Source organism: Pseudonaja textilis, chromosome 5 (genome assembly GCF_049901715.1).
Source record: "Pseudonaja textilis isolate UNSWEBS1 chromosome 5, rPseTex1.2, whole genome shotgun sequence".
In the NCBI taxonomy this organism is placed as follows: domain Eukaryota; kingdom Metazoa; phylum Chordata; class Lepidosauria; order Squamata; family Elapidae; genus Pseudonaja; species Pseudonaja textilis.
This window is the reverse complement of record NC_141994.1, coordinates 72,850,589-72,864,526: the sequence shown is the minus strand read 5'-3', so window position 1 is coordinate 72,864,526 and position 13,938 is coordinate 72,850,589. Positions and strand designations below refer to the sequence as shown.

Below are 13,938 nucleotides of genomic sequence, written 5' to 3'. Positions count from 1 at the left end.
TCTTCTCATGTTTTGGGTTGACTTTAATGTCATTCTCTCCCCTCCTGCAACTTACATCTTTCCCAGGCGGCCCCATATCTCCTTTCATCCCTCGTTCTCCAGGGAGTCCCGGAAGTCCCAAAAGACCCTGTGAAGGATTGAGAGGTGTTTCATTTGTCTAAAGCGGGGGATCCTCAACGGTGGTGGCATTCAATTTTTTTTTACTACCGGTTCTGTGGGTGTGGCTTGGTGGGCGTGGTGTGGCTTGGTGGGTGTGGCAGGGGAAGGTTACTGCAAAATCCCCATTCCCTCCCCACCTGACTAACCTGCTTTCCAGCTCCGTTCTCCTGTGCAGGGCAACCAAAGAAGACCCAGCCAATCAGCTGAGACTCGGGAGGCGGAGAATAGATGGGGCAGGGCCAGTCAGAGGCGGGATTGGCTGGTTCTCCGAACTACTCATGTGACTGGCCAATTAAGCAGTCCATTAAACCAGGGTCCACCAACCATTCGGACCTCAGGGACCCATTAAATTCATAATTTTAAATCCTGCAGACTTCTAATACGTTTTTTTTTTTAAAAAAAGATAAAATAGTATAAACAGTGCAAGTCATTGTTCTGCAGATCACCAATTTTTTTTTTTCGCATTAAAACACACCAATTAAATGTTTAATGTGTTTTGTTCCTGAGGTGTGAGTGTGTTTTATTTGCTTTTGTTTACATCTTGCTCTTTGGGTTGGCTTTTTTTTTTGTTTTTTAACTAGGTCGTTTTTTTTTAAAGTTGTTTAGGTAGGAGGTCTCCATGCTGGGGAATTCTGGGAGTTGCAATCCACCTATCTCCAAGCGCTCAAGATTGAGAAACCATGATCTAACCAACATGAAAAGGAAAACTTGGCGACTTTAAGACAGGGATCCCGCTCAGGTCATCCAATTGTAGAGTCATTGTCAACATTTCCTCCCGTTGGGTGTGGATGAGTCAACCCTTGGACCTTTGAGGTAGGCCAAATCAAGAAGTAGACCGGATAAGAATCCCAGGAAGGTTCTTCCTGTTCTGTATTGCTACATTAGCATTCTTGTAACCCCGCGTCCTGATTGGCTGAGACGCACGGCGCTCGGATTGGCTGAGTGAGCCGCAGCGATCGGCCCGTTGCGAATCGCCTGCGATTGGAGGAAACCGATCGCGGGGGATTCAAAGCGGTGTCATTGGCCGCGGCTGGCAAGGCAAGTTCAATATAAGCCGCCACCGATCCAAGGGAGAGCCGAGCCGATCTCAGAACTAAATAAAGAGCTTTGAAAGAGTCACTGCGTCTCGCGTCTCCTTCTTGCGATCGGCAAATATGACACTTCCCACCCCATCTAGTACGAAAGAAAATTAGACTGGGGTTATCTTGAGTTTCTTTCTCACTCTACTTTCTATTTGGGGACTGTGGAGCAGAGGTGGGTATTCAGCCGGTTCTGACCAGTTCTGGAGAACCGCTAGCGGAAAGTTTGAATAGTTCAGAGAACCAGCAAATCCCGCCTCTGACTGGCCCCGCCAATCCCATCTCTTCTTTGCCTCCTATGGAGTCCCATCTGATTGGCTGGGTCTTCTTTGGTTGCTCTGCCCAGGAGAAAGGAGCTGGAAAGCAGGTTAGTGGGGTGGGGAGGGGGATTTTGCAGTAGCCTTCCCCCGTCACGCCCACCAAGCCACGCCCACCAAGCCACACCCACAGAACCGGTAGTAAAAAAAAAAAAAATTAATCCCACCACTGCTGTTTAAGCAAACATGGCTGAGCTCCTCCAGGAATTACTGTAGTAAGGAAGAGCGACCCAATTTTGAAAGTCTAGGTTCTTTCTTCTCTGACCTATCTTTGCAGAACAGAATCAAATTGGGTCCGTTTCCATTAAGTGTCCTTCCATCCCAGGATATTCTGTTATTGCTCCTTATCGGCTGGTTCGTAGCTTTCCTACCAAGAATCTTACGGATCCCATACGCTACACTGATTTGCAATTTGGATAAAACTCACAACAAACTTACCTGGGTTCCAGGTTCTCCTTTCTTTCCTTCTTCTCCCTAGAATTTAAAGTGTTCAAAGTTTTTCAGTTTTAAAAATTCACCATTCCAAAATTTCACTTCTGCGTGGTAAAAGGCAACTGTTAATCTTCCTCCCTCTTTCCTTCCTTTTCCTTCCTCCCTTCTTCCCTCCCTCTTTCCCTCTCCTCCCTCCCTTTTTCCTTTCCTTTCCTTCTCCCCTCCCTCTTTTCCTCTCCTTCCTCCCCCCTCCCTCCCTCTTTCTTTCTTTTTCTTTTCCTCCCTCCCTTTCTTCCTGAAAATCTGGCTGCCGTAAAGAAATGACCCACGATATTTCTAATGCTGTAAACTGGTTCCAATTTGAACCAAATAACTGGATGTACTTGGTAGAATGGTTGTTTTGGCTTCCTGCAGGCCTCCCTCTGATCATTTGGGGAAACTGAAATCAGTGTTTAAATCAATTCAAATAAGGGAGACGGCTTTTACACAACACCATGCAAGTTTGATCACAGGTAAGGGCTAAGAATACGAAAATATATTGGGTATCTGAATTTTGCAGGCAATCTGCACAAAATTTTCTAAAACGCTAAAGTGTCCCCCAAGGCAAAATTACAGGAAGTGTTCATGTTGCACTAATTATTCACAGAGACTCACCTTTTGCCCTGGCTTGCCAGACAAACCAACATTTCCCTGTAAAATTTGGAAAGAAAATTAGCTGGGCATTTATTCTTAAAGCATTCAGTATAATTCCTGCCAGGTGTTCTTGCAAGGAAGCATGGAAGACCACAACAGATGTTGTAATGTAGAAGGTACTTATAGAGCGGAGTTTCTCAACCCTGACATCTTTAAGCCGGCTGGACTTCAAATCCCAGAATTCCCTAGCCAGCATGGTTTAAGAGGGGTGGACTTAAAACTCCCATAAGTCCCTAGCCAACATGGTTTAAGAGGATGGACTTCAACTCCCATAATTCCCTAGCCAGCATGGTTTAAGATGGGTGGACTTACAACTCCCATAATTCCCTAGCCAATATGGTTTAAGATGGGTGGACTTAAAACTCCCAGAATTCCCCAGCCAGCATGCTTCAAGAGGGGTAGACTTCAACTCCCAGAATTCCCCAGCCAGCATGCTTTGAGATGGGTGGACTTTAACTCCCAGAATTCCCCAGCCAGCAGGCTTTGAGATGGGTGGACTTTAACTCCCAGAATTCCCCAGCCAGCAGGCTTTGAGATGGGTGGACTTTAACTCCCAGAATTCCCCAGCCAGCATGCTTCAAGAGGGGTAGACTTCAACTCCCAGAATTCCCTAGCCAGCATGCTTTCAGATGGATGGGCTTCAACTCCCAGAATTCCCCAGCCAGCATCCTTTAAGATGGGTGAACTTAAAACTCCGATAATTCCCTAGCCAATATGGTTTAGGAGGGGTGGACTTCAACTCCCAGAATTCCCCAGTCAGCATGCTGGATTGAAGCCCACATCTTAAAGTATGCTAGCTGGGGAATCCTGGGAGTTGAAGTCCACCTATCTTAAAGTTACCATCTTGGGAAAATATTGTCGATCAAAAACCCCTTAATCTTCCCCCACATTTTGATACTGTTCTTTTCCCAAGAGATGAGAATCCCAATCCCGTTTTCCAACTCACTCTTACTCCAGGTTCACCTTTCAGTCCCAGTTGACCTGGAATCCCAAATCCGGGGCTTCCCTATAGAAAGGAAATTTTAAAAAATCAAGGTTATTTCCCCTTGCCGGGTTTTGGAGGTAGCTCAGACAGAAAGCCAACACCAAGAATACTAACACTACTACCCGTGTTGTAGGGCAAGGCTCTTCAAACTTGGCAAGTTTAAGGCTTGTGGACTTCAACTCCCAGAATTCCTGAGCTAACATGACAGGAGGAGGAATTCTGGGAGTTGAAGTCCACAAGTCTTAAAGCTTCAAGTTTGAAGACCCCTGTTGTAGTTGTAGGGTTACCTGTAACAGGATCTTGCAAGTTTGAATGCACATTTCCTCTTCTTTATTTTTACTGTTCAGAAAACTAGGGATTTGAGTGAAGTTTTCTCCGTCCCCTTTCCTTCTTAGCTATCTCTTATCTAACCATTGTGTCTAGAACGAAAGAGGAATTCCTGACAACAATTAACCAGTGGGACTGCTTGCCACCAGAAGCTGTGGGTTCTTGAAACTGGAGGATTTTAAGAAGAGATTGGACAAGCATTTGTCTGGAATGGTTAAGGGTTTCCTGCTTGAGCGGGGGGTTGGACTAGAAGACCTCCCAAGGTCCCTTCCAACTCTGTTATTCTGTTAATAATAAGTCAGCGGTCATAGATGCTTGAGTCGGTCTCCTTGCCCGCTGCAAAAGTGGAATTGGATGGCCCAAGAGTTGCAGGGATTGGGTATGTCTACTTTAATGAAAAGAAGGACTAGGGGAGACATGATAAAAGTCTTCCAATATTTGAGGCGCTACCCCAGAGATAAAGGGGTCCACCTATTCTCTAAAACACTCAAGGCAGGACAAGAACCAAAGGATGGAAACTCATTAAGGAAAGAATCGGCCTGGAACTAAGGAGAAATTAGATAGACAGATGACAGATAATGATAGATATATAGATACAGAGACAGACAGACAGACAGGGTAGGTTAGTAGATGATAGATAGATAGATAGATAGATAGATAGATAGATAGATAGATAGATAGATAGATAGATAGATACAAATAGGCAGTTATAAATAGATAATAGATAAATAGGAAGATAAATGAGATAAATGATAGATTTTAGATAGATGGATAGATGTAAATAGATAAATAGAACGATAAATGAGATTAGATAGATAGATAGAGATACAGATAGGCAGATATAAATAGATAATAGATAAATAGAAAGATAAATGAGATAGATGATAGATATTAGATAGATGGATAGATATAAATAGATAATAGATAAATAGACAGATAAATGAGATAGATATTTAGATAGATAGATGGATAGATGGATAGAGGGATAGAGGGATAGAGGGATAGATAGATGATGCATAGATAATAGATAATAGAAGATAGATAATAGATGAGAGGTAGAAAAATGATGCTATATAGAACAAAATACTTTTGCCACTTAACACTCTTTGAATTTATGTTAGATTGTGTTGTATTTTCAAAGTGATTTGATGACTTTTTTTTTTTTAAAGAAAGCCAATGTTATAGTTTTGGCCACCACAAAGTTAAACTTGGTAAAAGCTTTGCTGTGAAATATAGCCTATCAGTACTTTAAATAAAAGCCTTTTATTTACCTTTTCACCTTTTTCTCCTTGTTCCCCCTGGTGGCCTTTTGGTCCTGGAGGGCCTATCAGTCCGATTTCCCCCTAAACACAGAAACAAAAGGGAAATTTGTTGGGTTTTTTTTTAATTCTCAAACAAGGCTAAGCAAATTTCTGTGCAAATCATGCTCCTACGAGAACTGTTTTTCCCAGATAGATGGAGTGACCCTTAATTTATATCTCCTGGCTGATTAGAAAACAAAAGTTTTCTTCAAATTCTACACTTTTCTGAACATTACAAAATCTAGATTTTTTTTTTTAAAAAAAACACCTGCCTTCCAAAATTGTGTATTTGTGTATTGCGTATGTAAATTGTGTATTATGGGGAAACGCATCCAGAAATAAATGCAAAGATTGGGTTGGTCCTAATCCAGGTGGTCCTTTTTTAAGGTCTACAAAAACAATAGTGGTTCTCAATTTACAACCACAATGGGACCCAAAACTTGCAAGTTTTGTCCAATTTTACACTTTTCTTGCCGACTTGGTTAAGTGAGTTATGGCAGATCTTAAATTCGTCATACGGTTGTTAAGGGTTCCCCGTCGACTGCTTGTCAGATGGTCGCAAAAGAGGGTTGTGTGACCCCCCAGATGCTAACCATCATAAATGTGAATCGGTTGTCAAACGTCTGAATTTTGATTATATGACTGTGAGGAATGCTGCAACGGTTGTGTGAAAAAATGGATCTAAGTCATTTTTTTCAGTGACACAGTAACTGTCGTGCCCCTGTTGGAGTCTGAATCCGAGGAGGAAGACAAACAGCCGACAGAGAGTGGAGTGTGGCTCCATTGACCGTGGAGGAAACTAGGGTATGGCAAAGTCTGGCTGGGCAGAGCAGGGGAGAGGTAGAACAAGGGAGAAGGAGTTCAGAGGAAGACCCAGGCCCACCCCCTCTTCATCCTAGGGCACGCAATGAGGAACGGAGAAGGGAGCAATGTGGGTTGCATGGCTTACAAGGGAGGAAAGGGCCTCGATTCCCTTCATTAGCTGCAGCTGGGAATGAGGTTTAAAAGAGATGCAAGCTGAGAGCGGCGTTTGCTGGGAACAAACGTGAGTTTATCTTGTGTTGACTTTAGTTATCTGTGTTCCTGGAATCCTCCCAACTGGGTTGATTTACTGCCATTCCTTCACGTCTGGAATTCCTTCTCCTGCCCTGCCAGGCTAAGAACCTCATCTTGCCTTGATTGGACTTATAGTTAAAGTTTTTGTTGACCATGTTTTGGACTTGATTCTCTGCAGCCAAAGGCTGTTCCTGGGAGAGGTTTTCTCCAGACCAGAAGGTAACCTGGACATTGGGGGCAAAATTGGAGCTAATAAAGGGACTCATTATTTGACTGTATTTGTGCCACGCTTTGGATCATCGCGGTAACTTTGAGTGATTGCTAAGTGAACTGTTGTAAGTTTGAGGTCTACCTGTAGTGACAGAAGCACTCATCAATTGTCCTGATCTATCTAAAACCTTCTTGAGATGTTCCCCAATTCTATGATCTTCTTTTTGGGGGTTCTGTCAATGCCCTTCCTTTTTTTGGCTTCCTGAGTGGATGTCTCTACTTACCCGAACACCTTTCTTCCCAGGAGGTCCCATCACCTAGGAACCAAGGGATCAAGTCAGGATCTTGTAATCCAGTCAAAACCCCAATTACATTGGCTGAAAGTTTTCCTAAACTTTATTTATATATATTTATATGATGATGGCAGATGAGATTCTGCCGAAACGTTGCTACAACTTTAAAAGCACAACTACAATGACGTGGGAAAATACCCGAACAAAGCTGAATGCCATACATGTAAGTACCCATGAAAACTTGAGAAAACTATATATATATACATATATACATACACACACACACATTTTTATATATACCCTGTTTTCCTGAAAATACCACCTACCTTGAAAGTGTCCTAGCTTGATTTTTACACGTGTCTCCTACCCCCAAAATAAGCCCTAATTAAGATCCTGCCCACTCCAGAGTGGACAGGTAAAAATTAAGCTCAGGTGTGGATGGGAGGTGGCACGATCTTACTACTTACTTTTGGACAATTGTAGCCAGGCCTCGCATACCCTGACATCTGCCTTGCCAGCCCATTTCTTCTGCAGCTGGCAAGGATGGCAAGGCTTTCCCGAAGGCTTCTGGAGCTGAGAACAAAGCTCTGGATCGATCCTGAAGGTTGCAGGGGCCTTCAGGAAAGCCTTGCCAGCCGCAGAAGAAGAAATTCCTGAAGGCCTCGGACAGTGAAAAGGAGGCTGGAGGAGATGCACACAAGTGAGGCAAGTCAGTGAATGAGACATCTCCCCAAAATAAGACCTGGTGCCTTTTTTGGTGACAAAAAAAAATATGACAGGGTCTTATTTTCGGGGAAACCATAGTATATTATTTATATATTTTTCTTTAACACACATAAGTGCTTAATAAATAGTGTATTGTCTGGGTCAGTTTACTTGTACTTTTGTAACTTGTCCTCAGCTTACAATGACTTGTTTAAGGACTCTTCCCTTTTTGCAGTGTCATTGTAACTGAATGTTCACTAAATGACTGATGGTAAGTTAAGGACAACCTCTATCCCCAGACAAAAGGCTTTGCATGCTTTTAAAATTAGCACAGGGAGGCGTTTCGGCCGAGACCCCAATAAAAGTGAGACTTACCCCCATGGCTGGCACGCCAGGAAATCCTTGAATGCCCTAAAAAGAAGGAGAAAAAGCCACTAAGAGCAAAAGAATGGCATTTTCAGTGTGATTTGTGCATAAATATGTATTTACTGATGGAAGAGAAGGTGTATAGCTCAGGGTTGAGCTTGGTGCTCTCTGAGTTTGGTTGTTTTCTTGCAGACGTTTTGTGACCCAACTAGGTAACATCATCATCACAATCTTATTCCAATTAGCAAAGAGATGGTTTGTTCTATTCATTTTATTTTTTACTTACTTGGTCTCCTTTTGCTCCCTGGGGGCCTGGAAGTCCCTAATAATAATAATAATAATAATAATAATAATAATAATAATAATAATAATAATAATAATAAGGAGAAGGAGAAGGAGAAGGAGAAGGAGAAGGAGAAGGAGAAGAGAAGAAGAAGAAGAAGAAGAAGAAGAAGAAGAAGAAGAAGAAGAAGAAGAAGAAGAAGAAGAAGAAGAAGAAGAAGAAGAAGAAGAAGAAGATAGAATTCTTTATTGGCCAAGTGTGATTGGACACACAAGGAATTTGTCTTGGTGCAATAATAATAATAGCAATAATAGCAATAATAATTATTATTATTTGACATTGACACAATCACCATCAGTCAATTGCAAAGGGCAGCTTGGGTTGAAGCAGCTTAAATCCTGCTATGATTCCTTTAACACAGGGGAGGGCAACTCATTTTCTCAAGGGGGCCCATGAGAAAGTAAGGCTGTTGTGGAGGGCTGTGAAGGTGTGTAGGCATGCACACACGCACCTACGCAAATCTGAACCCAGCAACAACCCGACAGTTGTTTCCCATCGGAGTCGCCCATGCTCATGGGATCAAAATTTGATTGCTTGGCAACTGACTCTTGGGCCGGTTCTAGAAAACCAAATGTTCAATTTACATCTGGTTCACAGGAACTGATGGCCCCTCCCCTCCTAGGAGTCCCCACGTGGCCCGTTTTTGGATGTAGGTCAATGCAGGGTGTGCACAGAGATTCAGGGAGGCCGAAAAACGGGCCTCCTGGAAGTTGTAGAAGGCCGGAAATGGGCCCGTTTCCGGCTCCCAGAGAGCCTCTGGAGCCCGAGGAAGCCATTTTTGCCCTCCTGGAGGCTCGAGAAAAGCCTCCGGAGCCTGGGGAGGGCAAAAACGCCCCTCCCCCCACTGCCGTGGTGCAGGAGGCCAACTAGGCCACGCCCACCATGGCCACGCCCACCCAGCAACCAGGCAGAGAACCCACTGCTAAAGTTTTTGAACTCCAACCCTGACTACCTCTGTACATCTCCTTGCTCAAAAAAATAAAAAAACGAGAGAAGTACAATAATTGGGGCACCATTAAAACAAGCCAAGATGTCGTGTGAAGCTACAATCTGCATTCATGACTGTGGGAATGCAGCTGATGTCACGATGGAAATAGGGTGTAAGGGTTATAAGTGAGTCACAACTGGATTTAAATTCCGCCCCCAGAAAAAGCATAAAATGTACCTCACCTTTTCTCCTTTGATACCATCTTGTCCCCTTTTACCCTGGATTAAAAAAATAAAATAAGAATAAACACCATTTTTATAGTAAATCTGCAGAGTGGAGTAAATCAGTAAACGTTTGATTTTTATACAGTTAGTCCTCGCTTAGCGAAATTTTCATATCGCTAGTCCTCGCTGGCAGCTCTGGTGGCCTGGAGGTGGAGTTCTCGCCTCACAATCCAGTAGGCTGTGAGTTCGATCCTAGGTAGAAGGTAATATTTGGAATAGAGACTCTTCTGCTCGAGCAGGGGGGTTGGACTAGATGACCTCCAAGGTCCCTTCCAACTCTGTTATTCTATGATTCTATGATAAGAATTGGGACTATCAACGCCATCGCTCAGTGGGATATCGTATGATCTTGATGGGCTTATGGACTCATTTCCCCATCCTCAGAGACAGTGAGTTCTGGTCCTGCCTTATGTAGGAAAGCTAGCTGGGTGACTTTGGGCCGATCACCAGGAGACAGGGAATTCTAGTCCTGCCTTATGTAGGAAAGCCAGCTGGGTGACTTTGGGCCGATCACCAGGAGACAGGGAATTCTAGTCCTGCCTTATGTAGGAAAGCCAGCTGGGTGACTTTGGGCCGATCACCAGGAGACAGGGAATTCTAGTCCTGCCTTATGTAGGAAAGCCAGCTGGGTGACTTTGGGCCGATCACCAGGAGACAGGGAATTCTAGTCCTGCCCTATGTAGGAAAGCCAGCTGGGTGACTTTGGGCTGATCACCAGGAGACAGGGAATTCTAGTCCTGCCTTATGTAGGAAAGCCAGCTGGGTGACTTTGGGCCGATCACCAGGAGACAGGGAATTCTAGTCCTGCCTTATGTAGGAAAGCCAGCTGGGTGACTTTGGGCCGATCACCAGGAGACAGGGAATTCTAGTCCTGCCCTATGTATGAAAGCCAGCTGGGTGACTTTGGGCTGATCACCAGGAGACAGGGAATTCTAGTCCTGCCTTATGTAGGAAAGCCAGCTGGGTGACTTTGGGCCGATCACCAGGAGACAGGGAATTCTAGTCCTGCCCTATGTAGGAAAGCCAGCTGGGTGACTTTGGGCCGATCACCAGGAGACGGTGAGTTCTAGTTCTGTCTTAGATTTGAAAGCCGGCTGGGTGACCTTGGGCCAGTCCTTTCTCCTCAACCCACCCTGCCTCACAGGGTTGTTGTTGTTGTTAGGAAAATAAGAGGAGGAAGGACCGTTGGATATGTTCACCACTTTGAGTTATTTATAAAAAATAATAAAAATAATAAGAATCAACAAATCTTTGTGGTTATTCTTACCCTTAGACCAGGGGCTCCTTCTTCCCCTGGAAATCCTTGTTCCCCCTAAAGAGAATCAGTCAGAAGAGAATCATTCTTTCTTGAAACTACTCAGGATAAATTTCTGCTAGAAAAACAGAACTAAGCATAAGAACACGGGTCAGATTCGGGCCAGTTAAAAATAATTTAAAACAATTTAATTTTAGCTAATTAAAACAATAATTCATTTTTTTAAAAGTTAAGACTATTTATAGCAGCTTTTTGCCCAGTGTTCCTTGTTTACCTACACACACAAACACACAAACACACAAACACACATACACAACTACACCTGGATATTTACTTAGATAGGAATACAGTACAGGTTGCCCTCGACTTATAACCAGTCTCATTTAGCGACCATTCGAAATTACCACAGACTCCAAAAGAAGTACTTCTCACGCATTCAACCCTGCCTGATATTTTGTTTTTATATACTTTTTCTTTTTGGATTGTCATTTTCTTTTTTTGCTTGTATTGTAATTTGTTTTCCTTTTTTCCCCCTTGATTCTGTATTTTATCCTTGGAAATAATAATAATAAAAAATAAATAAAAAGGCACTGCTGATGAAAGAGTACCTCCATCTACAGCCATTTGCAACATCCCATAATCAAATAGCTGTGATTTTTGGTTGTGTGTTTTTTGCCAGAAACTGACAATTACTTCTGGTTTTCGACAAAAACCTCCCTTGGGCTAAAATGGCTTCCCTTAATGACTGCAATGTTGGCTTAACAACCACGGCATTCATTTAATGACCACTGCCGTAAAATCAGGCATCGGCTTGATGGCTTGATGGCTCACTTAACAACGGCATGACTTAACTGCAATTCTCTGATCAATTACAGTTGTAAGTCGAGGACTACCCGTATGGAGTATCCAAAGCTAGTCAGAGGTAGAGCAAAAGAAAAGAGAATTTATTTTCTCCTTTTTAATTTTAATTTTGGATCATCTTGTAGATCCATCAGCAGAAAATCTTCAGGTTTTTGCCAAAGATATCTTTAATTTTGAAATATTAACGGAAACAGATAACAGATAATCAGAGTTGGAAGGGACCTTGTAGGTCATCTATTCCAACCCCCCGCCCAAGCGGGAGACCCTACACCATTTCTGACAAATGGCAGTCCAATCTCTTCTTGAAAGCCTCCAGGGATGAAGCTCCCACAACTTCCGAGGCCAACTTCTGTTCCAAGGGTTGATTGTTCTCACTGTCAGAAAGTTTCTCCTTATTTCCAGGTTGAATCTCTCCTTGTTCACTTTCTATCCATTATTCCTTGTCTGGCCTTCCAGTGCTTTGGAGAATAGCTTGATCCCTCTTCCTCCTCTCTGGGGCAGCCCCTCAAATATTGGAAGATGCTCTCCTGTCTCCCCTGGTCCTTCTCTTCCCTAGACTAGCCAAGCCCAGTTCCTGCAATCGTTCATCGTATGTTTTAGCCTCCAATCCCCTCATTATCTTGGTTGCTCTTCTCTGTACTTTTTCTAGAGTCTCAACATCTTTTTTTATAATGTGGTGATCAAAACTGGATGCAGTACTCTAGGTGTGGTCTTACTAAGGCTTTATAGAGTAGTATTAGTACTTCTCTTGATCTTGATTGTATCCCTCTGTTAATACAATTTAGGATTGCATTAGCTTTTTTGGGTACTTCTGCACACGGCTGGCTCCTATTTAGCTGGTTGTCCACTAAGACTCCAAGATCCCTCTCCCAGTTACTGCTATTGAGCCTGGTTTCACCCAATCTGTATGTGTCCTTTGGGTTTTTCTTGCCTAAGTGTAGGACTTTACTTTTCTCTACACTGAATTTCAATTTGTTAGATATGGCCCAGTTTTCTAGTCTGTCAAGATCCATCTGGATCTTGAGCCTATCTTCTTGGGTGTTAGCTATTCCTGTCAGCTTAGTATCACCTGCAAATTTGGTAAGTTCCCCTTCTATTCCCTCATCTAAGTCGTTAATGAAGATATAGAACAGTACTGGGCCTAAGATGGAAACTTGTGGCACCCCACTGCTTACTTCCCTCCATGTAGACTTAGACCCATTAAGGACTACTCGTTGAGTACGGTTTGCCAGCCAGTTGCGAGTCCATCTAGTGGTCATGCTATCTATTCCACTTTTTTTCTAGCTTACTAAGAAGTAGGTTGTGGTCTACTTCGTTGAATGCCTTGCTGAAATCTAAATATATTATGTCCACAGTATTTTGCTGGTCTACTAATTAACAAGCCATCTTTCAAAACTCACTTTTGGCCCCAGGGGTCCTGGATGTCCCATAGCTCCCTGCAAGCCAAATAAAGAAGACAATTGCATCCTATTGCATGAAGTACACCCCAAAAGGACAGTTCCGGGAACCACTAAAACAAGGCCAAAAGATTTAAAGCAGCCCTTCCCCTTTAAGATATTCAAACCCCATGCAAAAACACCAGCTAAAACGAACTCCTACATAGAGGAATAAAGATATAAGTGGAATCTGGTTGAAAATAACTCGCTAAGGCACACCAGAACTCACTTTTCCTGCCATCCTGACAGGATAAACCCCTAGATTAATCAAGATTAACCCAGGAAAACAGGAAAACAAAACAGGCGCTTCAAAGGGGAATTAAGCATTAACGGCTCAAGGTCACACTCCCAATTTTGCTTGCTAGCCAGGAACGCTTGAGCTGTGCCACTATTTTTCTTGCCTTCCTGAATTATAAGGTACAGGTAAAGGTTCCCCTCGCAAATATGTGTTAGTCATTTCTGGTTCTAGGGGGCGGTGCTCACCTCTGTTACAAAGCCGAAGAGCCAGCGCTGTCCGAACACGTCTCTGTGGTCATGTGGCCGGCATGACTAAACGCCTTTGAAGGCGCACGGAGCGCTGTTCCCTTCCCGCCAAAGGGGTCCCTATTTTTCTACTTGCATTCTTTACGTGCTTTTGAACTGCTAGGTTGGCAGAAGCTGGGAGAAGTAACGGGAGCTTACTCTGTTACTTGGTGCTAGGGATTCAAACATCTTAACCACTGAGCCACCACATCCCTATCCTGAATTATATCCCACTTTCTCACTTTCTACCATGCTTCCTTCCATGTCTGTTCCTTCTCAGCATCGGTGACTGCTCCCCAGATGGGAACCAGGGAGAATGTTTCCAACGCTATCAAATGTTTATGTATTAATTTTGCAGCTGTTCTTCCCCAAAACCTTGGCCAGAA

General features: G+C 43.4%; 2 long non-coding RNA genes across 2 annotated transcripts in view; both read right to left on the bottom strand.

Moving 5' to 3' along the window:
* LOC148125697 (uncharacterized) overlaps positions 1 to 97 on the bottom strand; it is a 6,811-nt gene extending 6,714 nt beyond the window's left edge. The window contains exon 1 of the long non-coding RNA XR_015743963.1: positions 56 to 97. This is a non-coding gene — a long non-coding RNA (uncharacterized LOC148125697). The remainder of the gene's footprint in view (positions 1 to 55) is intronic.
* A 2,543-nt stretch (positions 98 to 2,640) lies between these two features.
* Positions 2,641 to 6,877, bottom strand: LOC148125696 (uncharacterized). The gene is made up of 4 exons (XR_015743952.1): positions 6,844 to 6,877; positions 5,264 to 5,335; positions 3,627 to 3,686; positions 2,641 to 2,677 (listed from the first exon to the last, which is right to left on the bottom strand). It is a non-coding gene; the product is annotated as an uncharacterized LOC148125696 (long non-coding RNA).
* Positions 6,878 to 13,938: the final 7,061 nt, after the last annotated feature.